We start from the raw sequence: 8,338 nt of genomic DNA on the forward strand, positions 1-8,338 counted from the left end.
CGCTCTTTATTGCCCTCTGTCAGAGTATAGTGGTCAATAACCTGTGTTTTTCCCTCTACAGAGATTCTGGCCTTTTTGTTGAAGCTGCTGAGTTGCAGATTCCTGGAGCAGTCAATAAACGCTATGATAAATCACGTCAGTCTGTATGCCTGAATTCTGGGACCAAGGTTCTGGTTTCTGACAGTTGAAATTCTATCCTGGTCCGTTTGAGTTTTTAGGTCTCATGTTTCTGGCCTTACAGAGAACCTGTCATCAAGAGTAAAAGATACTGAAAATTCCAAACCCACACTTAGAAATCTTTACTATTCTGGTAGGAGGATCTTTAAAACTTTTGCCCTACTGCAGCTTCAGTATTGAGTGATATGAAAAGGATTGTCTTTGATCAGCCTGGTCTTTCTGAGATGTCAGAGATAGCTTTGAAGTGAATAATTTCTTCTGGCCTAGTTTCTGATTAAAGAAAGTAATTTTTTGATTTTTAGATAATAAAGGATTACCAGCATGACATGTTGATAGTGACGACAGATTCAATGAGTGATTCAAAAGACAGTGTTAAAAATTTCCTTAACAATGAAAGATTGCTGTTTTCTCATGAAGTGGAAAAGTTGTTCTTTTTTAAAGGAGAATGTGTGCTCTTTTAAAGTAAGCTGGAAGTCAGTGTCTGAAACATGGCATGTGAAAAACTCTGCTCAATCTACTGCTCCTGGGTTCACCCCATAGCACGACTCTTTGGTCTTTGTGACATTCTGTTCTGATAAATTCTTTCCAAAACCTTTGATAAAGTTGTCCATTGCTTCTTTGTACCAGTGGTAGCACATCAGACTTGGTCATGTGAGCTAACATGGAAATGTTGTCATACTTGAGAAGGGACACTCCTTCACTTGATTTAAAACCACAAAAATTATTGTTCCAGAACTTAAAGTTTATAAACTCTGTAATGGGCAAAGTTATGGGTCTAAAGGACACTGCAGTGACATGCTCATATTTACAGTGCTAAAAGTATAGAAATAAATGACCAAAACCTTTTGGTGTAGCTGTGCAGAGTCCAGGTGTTTGGTGCTGGTTTCTGAAAGCACAAGGCACATGTCTTCCACCACAGTTGAGTTTATCTGAGACCATGCTCCATCACAGACATTTCTCTTCATGAATTTATATAAAATAAAGTCAACACCCTTTATTAAGGTCCTTTAAACTCCCCTGTCCAACTTCTGCAAACCCCCTTGCACAAGACACCCCTACAGGCACACGTGATCCTACTTTGCTTGCGGGCAAAATAATCCACTTTCAAACTACCTTCTCTCTCTTGTGAGTCTTTCCTAGAGGGAGGTTCACATTGGGAAGACACCAGTATAAAAGGTCACATGCTAATAACGAGAATCAGCAGAGCGACCAAAGGCAAAGTTTATCCGGTGGCTAAATTCTGAAAAAAATTGCTGGAAAAACAGACAATTTTACAAAATGTCTCTCTGAGTTTACAGGAAACTTTGAAATGCCACAGACTGGAGGAGTTGACCATCTGAGAACAAATCACAGCTTCACTACTGCAGGCCCAATATGGTTAGCTACTGGAGAAAATTCACCTTTTTCCAAAATGGAGATCAGCAGAGGTAACCGGTCTGGCAAAGTTAGGGAAAGGGTTGTCAGCTAAATTATTTGGGGTTTTGATGATCTTTGATAATTTCATGTGTTTACTGTTGTCTAAAACAAACTAAAAAGAAACAAATGATGACTGCGTACACTACCCTGTCATAATCTGAGATGTTGTTTATTAAGCTGAAACAAGCTTAATTTCCTTATGAGTTCAAAAATTAACATAAGGTCAATGTTGATATGTTTCCTCATATGTTCATCATATTTGATTACTAAAATATGACTGAAAAGTCCTGCGATGGACTGGCGACCTGTCCAGGGTGTACCCCACCTCTTGCCGGTACACAGCTTGCGACCCCGCTTTCCATGAGACAGAAAATGGATGGATGGATGGACTAAAAAGTTCTTTTGGTGGGACACTCATGTCTGCTCAAAACTAGCTTAGTCACAGAGGGTAAGGACTCTATTAACTAAAGGTTTTTGATTAAGCAATGCAGTTTTACCAAATATTGTTTTATTTACCTCTTGGATTTGCATTGTGAATTAGTTTGAATGCATTCAAATTTCTCTAAAAGCTAACTTGACCTCAATCCAAATTCTTCAAGATAAACTTTAGTTCAAATCTACAATCCCTGCTGAACTGTGATATCAATGCTTCATTTTATTAATTATGGTTTCCAACCATTTTTTTTATTCTCTCTTCTTTGTGAACATAGTAGCCAAGTTTACTTGAGTTTCACTAGTTTAGTGGAGAGTTTTTAATTGAAATATGTTTGACTTGCTGTGGAATGATTTTTGTTAATAACTAAGTTTTGTTGAATATATTCCATATAAGTGCACATATGTGTTAACTACTACAATTTGAGCTTGATTCATACTTTAATTTGTTGTCATAACACACAGCAATTTGGGCTTGTGGCTTTACAATACAAAATGTGAAAGTCAAAATATCATTTGATTAAATAACATATTTGCCACCCCTACTGGGGTGGGCATTGAATATATGATTATTGAAGAACAGGGTGATTGGGATGATCACAGACTGCTTTCACAAGATGGGGACAAAACAAGAATCCAAGAACTCCTATAAAGTCTCATAAGTGGTTCACTTAGCTGACTGTAGTGCCGCTGAGCCCGTCAGGGCCAGGAGCTGCGTGCGGTTGAAGTTTTTGGTGAAATAATAACACCAAGTACCTATTAATATTGTGGGTAGAGGGAACTTGGCGGTGGATCATTCTAGGTCAATGTCTTGTTGTTGTCATAGAACCTAAGTGGCATACTAACTAATCTTTCTACTGTGGTAATTGCTAATACAACTATAACGCCATCTCCCAGCCTTCGAACAAACATTCAAAAGATGAAAATTTGCATGAAATTGTTAACCTTCTTAGCATATGTTCATCACATTAAAGTTAATTAGCATAGAGAGATACATTATATGAGCCGAAGTTTAAAAACATAGACCAACATAGATATAAAAAATGTCATAGAAATTATAGCCTTCACCTGGTATATTATACATTTCCAATACTTTAGTGTAGGTGGACAAATAGTTTTATTTAAATATGTTTTTTTATTTATATAGTGCCAATTCACAACACATGTAATCTGTAGGCACTTTATAGAAGATGGTGACAGTGAACAAGAATTTAGGTTTTAGGGGCTTCTTAAATTTTGGGTGTTTTTTTGTTCAGGCTATTTCTTTTTCTAAAATACGGCAGTAGCCATTCAAAATTTCTTCATTTTCTTTGATGGTTCTTTGGCTGGCCCTTTGTTGGTCCCACTTCAATTCCTTTTTAAACATCAGTCTTTGTAGTATACCGGTAATATTCTTTCTGTCATGATTTGTGGACATTAAGATCTAAAGAGTAGTGTCTTCTCCTGTTCAGAGCCTATAATTCCGTGAAAGGGTGGAATCAGAGTAACAAAATATACAAGAGGGGGTTAGTCCAGTGGTTGGAAGTTGGAGGGGATATTGCTGGGAGTTGCAGGGAAGTGAGCTGCCATTTGTCTGGTGTTTGACTGGGAAGGGCCATTTTGGATGGCTGCGACTGTAACTAAACGGCATAGGGGTCCATATTCTTCAGACATAAGTACTAAAGAGACATCTTTGTTTGTTTGTTTTGCATAGAAATTAATTTAAGTGCATAACACCAAAGCAGTTCTAAGTAAGTATATCCGTGGATGAATATGTGTTGACAACTTGGCTACCTTCAGAACCTTGGAAAAGAGAGCTAATAGATTTAACAAATTGGCTTGTGTTTGTCAATGTTTGCATGAAAGTAACTACAGCTTTCCATGCATGGCTGCTATGTAACAATCCCAAACAAATTGAAACATATATTTAAAATAGCTCTTTATGTCAACTATACACGCTTTTATAGATGTTGATTAACAAATATAACATATAGTTCAAAATGTTTAAAAAATGACACAGACGTTTATTGACAGTTTATTGTCAAAGGAATATAAACAAATGTTTCTTCCACGATCAGGAGTGGATCCCAATATAGCAGTAAAATAGGAGAAGTAATTTACTGACTAAATATGTACAAGTAAAAGCTAATGATAAATGTGGAAAAGAACTGGAAGTCTTACTGCTGTTGTTGAGGTGAAATTTCAATGGAAGAGGTGATTATTCACAGAGGTTGAGTTTGGTGGTTGATTATGATTCTTTTTTGAATAAGCTGAATTTTGGCCCTTCCTGCAACCTGAACATGGAAGGGGAAATAATTATTTCAACAGTTCTGGAGAACGATAATTTAAGGTTTTGTGTTTCTTCCCCACTAATAAAAAAGTTTTTTGTTTTCTATTTTCCTAAAGGATCCTTCCTATGTTTTGTTTTTACAGCAGAATTATACACAGGTCTGCTGCTGTTTTTAAGCTTTATTTTTGCTTTATGATTTTATTATTGTTGTTTACTATTTGCTCTGGACACATATATATATATATATATATATATATATATATATATATATATATATATATATATATATATATATATATATATATATATATATATATATATATATATATATATATATATATATATATATATATATATATAAAATGTGCTTCTTGATAACATTTTCTTGACCTGTAACCACTTAGCACAATGTACATTATTGAGCAAATGTAATTGTTATAATTTTCTGTTTAGTGATGATAAAATTCCTCCTCTAGACAAACTGAGAGGTTATTTTAAATTCATTTTAAGGCAGCTATTCCTGTCCCACATGTCCTAAAACATACAGTTCAAACTACTTTATAGTTCTTATGAATGTAGATTTTTGTGTAAAACCTTAATTACTAAAAGAAATATGCAGCATGGAAAGAAGATGAGAAAAGACCATGTAACAAATACAGTATTGCTAGCACTTGTGTTTAGATTCAGAAAGAACCAAATTCATGAGTCTAATTGTCAGAATACCTCTTCCTTTTCAAGCAGCACAGGCTTAAGGGTACTTGTTTGCCTCTTCTGCTCTGATGATACAATAACTCCAAACAAGTTTACAGCCTCAGGAGTGACAGCTCTCATTTATGCGTTCTAAGGTTTGTACTTACTTTTATCACCACAAGAGCTGAGGGCACCTTTGATGCTCTTAGCAATGCCACTATGATCTAATGGTGCATTTTACCACAGTTACACACTTACAGAGTGAAATATTACTCATGCTTTATGTTATTTTATAGAGCTCATGACAAGAAGGCTATTTCTCAATTAGATATAAGCAACCTTTTGTGCCCTTGAGCAACATCAGAGCTGCAGGGGACCTGCTTGGTCACCAGCTAATAACACCTTTGAAACCCCAGCAGTAAATAAAACAGGCAAGCAGTCAGGGCTCTGTTGATTCAAGTTGAACATTAGCATTTCTACTCCGTGTTAATTGTTGACCCCGTATTCCCCTGGTGGAGAGCAGTGAGTGTGCCGCTTCCTAGATAACAGCACATGTTAATGACAGGGAGCCAAACCTAAACTCCCACTGTTTCTTGGGCTAATCTACGCTGATCACCTTTGCTAACATCTCTATTATCAACAGATTTTAGTCATTAAAACGGAATTACACAAATACCATTTCCTTTGATCCAATAGCACAAGTGTTTGTGTACAGGCATGTTTCTTAACAGGCTTATTCCCTCTAGAGAAAGAGAGTCAGTTAGAGGTTACAAAGGTGAAGATTTATGAATGCAAAAACATCCAATGGCCTCACATTATGCATTAGCTTTCTTTCAGAGTCATATTCTTGCACACTAAGAGATCACCAGGCCCACCGCATGCATATATAGGAATATAAGATGCAACTCCCTCAGATCATTTAGTATTATTATTGCATTCAGGGAAAGATGCAGAGCAGGAAATCTGTGGCTGTGGGCACAAAGATATCTCTGCTGGCTATGGGAGAGCGTACCATGAATAAATTTATCGCTGTCCCCAGGAGATTGCCTTCAATCATGAAACATAAGGTGTCAGTGCTGCAACCCTGTGTGCTTGTGCAAAATTACCTTCTACCAGATTGCAGAGCTGGGTATAATAGGGCCGGGGCGAAAGGGACTGAAGAGGACAGACTACTAATTAATCTGGCCAAAGTCAGAGCCCATGTCCTGGGCCTGCTGAAGGCTGAACAAGTTGAAGCAGGGGATACGCATATTTTTAAACATGCACATGCTCCACAGATTAAAAAACGCCAAAATATAGAAAAAAACAAAAAGAATGCCCAAAGCGGGACACCAACATCCCCATGTTTCAATGTAGAGCTTCTGTTTTTAGAAAGATTTGTAAGGTGAGTTCTCCATTCTTCTCATTCCCATAAATTGCATGGAAGCCAAAAATGAATTTTTTTCATTAGTTCTGATCAGAGCACCTGCCACCAAATCTGACAGAATTACTAAAATTTAACAATAATCTATATCTACATTTAAAAGATTCTCCCGCCTGAGCTGTGGAGCTGGAAATGTACATCTAATATGGCAGAGTGTTCATTTCAGGACATCTTCAGGTCTTCAGGAAATAAGTTACCAGGTGTTAAAGAAAAAGCCAACAGTTATCAGGTTTTAGGAATAAACTTATCAGGTAGTAGGTCAAATCCTGACTAACTGAATAGATAGTAAGCTAGATTCTCCTCTAAAAACATCCAGCATCCCTCCACAGGTCAGGGTTGCTTGGTGAAGCTGGGACTGCAATGGCGGATAAAAAGGGCAATCTAGCCTGATACACTATATTGCCAAAAGTATTTGCTCACCCATCCAAATTATTGGAATCAGGTGTTCCAATCACTTCCATGGCCACAGGTGTATAAATTCAAGCACCTAGGCATGCAGACTGTTTTTACAAACATTTGTGAAAGAATGGGTCGCTCTCAGGAGCTCAGTGAATTCCAGCGTGGAACTGTGATAGGATGCCACCTGTGCAACAAATCCAGTCGTGAAATTTCCTCGCTCCTAAATATTCCACAGTCAACTGTCAGCTGTATTATAAGAAAATGGAAGTGTTTGGGAACGACAGCAACTCAGCCACGAAGAGGTAGGCCACGTAAACTGACGGAGCGGGGTCAGCGGATGCTGACGCGCATAGTGCGAAGAGGTCGCCAACTTTCTGCAGAGTCAATCACTACAGACCTCCAAACTTCATGTGGCCTTCAGATTAGCTCAAGAACAGTGCGCAGAGAGCTTCATGGAATGGGTTTCCATGGTCGAGCAGCTGCATCCAAGCCATACATCACCAAGTGCAATGCAAAGCGTCGGATGCGGTGGTGTAAAGCACGCCGCCACTGGACTCTAGAGCAGTGGAGACGCGTTCTCTGGAGTGACGAATCGCGCTTCTCCATCTGGCAATCTGATGGACGGGTCTGGGTTTGGCGGTTGCCAGGAGAACGGTACTTGTCTGACTGCATTGTGCCAAGTGTAAAGTTTGGTGGAGGGGGGATTATGGTGTGAGGTTGTTTTTCAGGAGCTGGGCTTGGCCCCTTAGTTCCAGTGAAAGGAACTCTGAATGCTTCAGCATACCAAGACATTTTGGACAATTCCATGCTCCCAACTTTGTGGGAACAGTTTGGAGCTGGCCCCTTCCTCTTCCAACATGACTGTGCACCAGTGCACAAAGCAAGGTCCATAAAGACATGGATGACAGAGTCTGGTGTGGATGAACTTGACTGGCCTGCACAGAGTCCTGACCTCAACCCGATAGAACACCTTTGGGATGAATTAGAGCGGAGACTGAGAGCCAGGCCTTCTCGTCCAACATCAGTGTGCGACCTCACAAATGCGCTTCTGGAAGAATGGTCAAAAATTCCCATAAACACACTCCTAAACCTTGTGGACAGCCTTCCCAGAAGAGTTGAAGCTGTTCTAGCTGCAAAGGGTGGACCGACGTCATATTGAACCCTATGGATTAGGAACGGGATGTCACTTAAGCTCATATGTGAGTCAAGGCAGGTGAGCAAATACTTTTGGCAATATAGTGTATATCAAGCTTTCTATGACCCAAAATACATTTTGAGGATGCTTTTAGGTGATAATGTAACTTTCTTAAGCTGAAATATCTGCATAGTTAGTCAAGATTTGACTGAATGAAAAAAAGAGTAGGGTAGATCGATTTTGCTAAAAATCGAAATTGAGATTATTCTTAACCAGAGTTGTGATTGCAATTTTATTTACATTTTCCTTTGCCCTAACCACCCTTAGCTTATAGATGTTTTAACCCAAGCTTTCAGTTTTGGAACGCATGCTTACCCAGAGTACATTGTTACAAGAC

The sequence above is a fragment of the Cyprinodon tularosa genome, unplaced genomic scaffold (genome assembly GCF_016077235.1).
Source record: "Cyprinodon tularosa strain WSP-4 unplaced genomic scaffold, ASM1607723v1 ctg80, whole genome shotgun sequence".
Classification (NCBI taxonomy): Eukaryota; Metazoa; Chordata; class Actinopteri; order Cyprinodontiformes; family Cyprinodontidae; genus Cyprinodon; species Cyprinodon tularosa.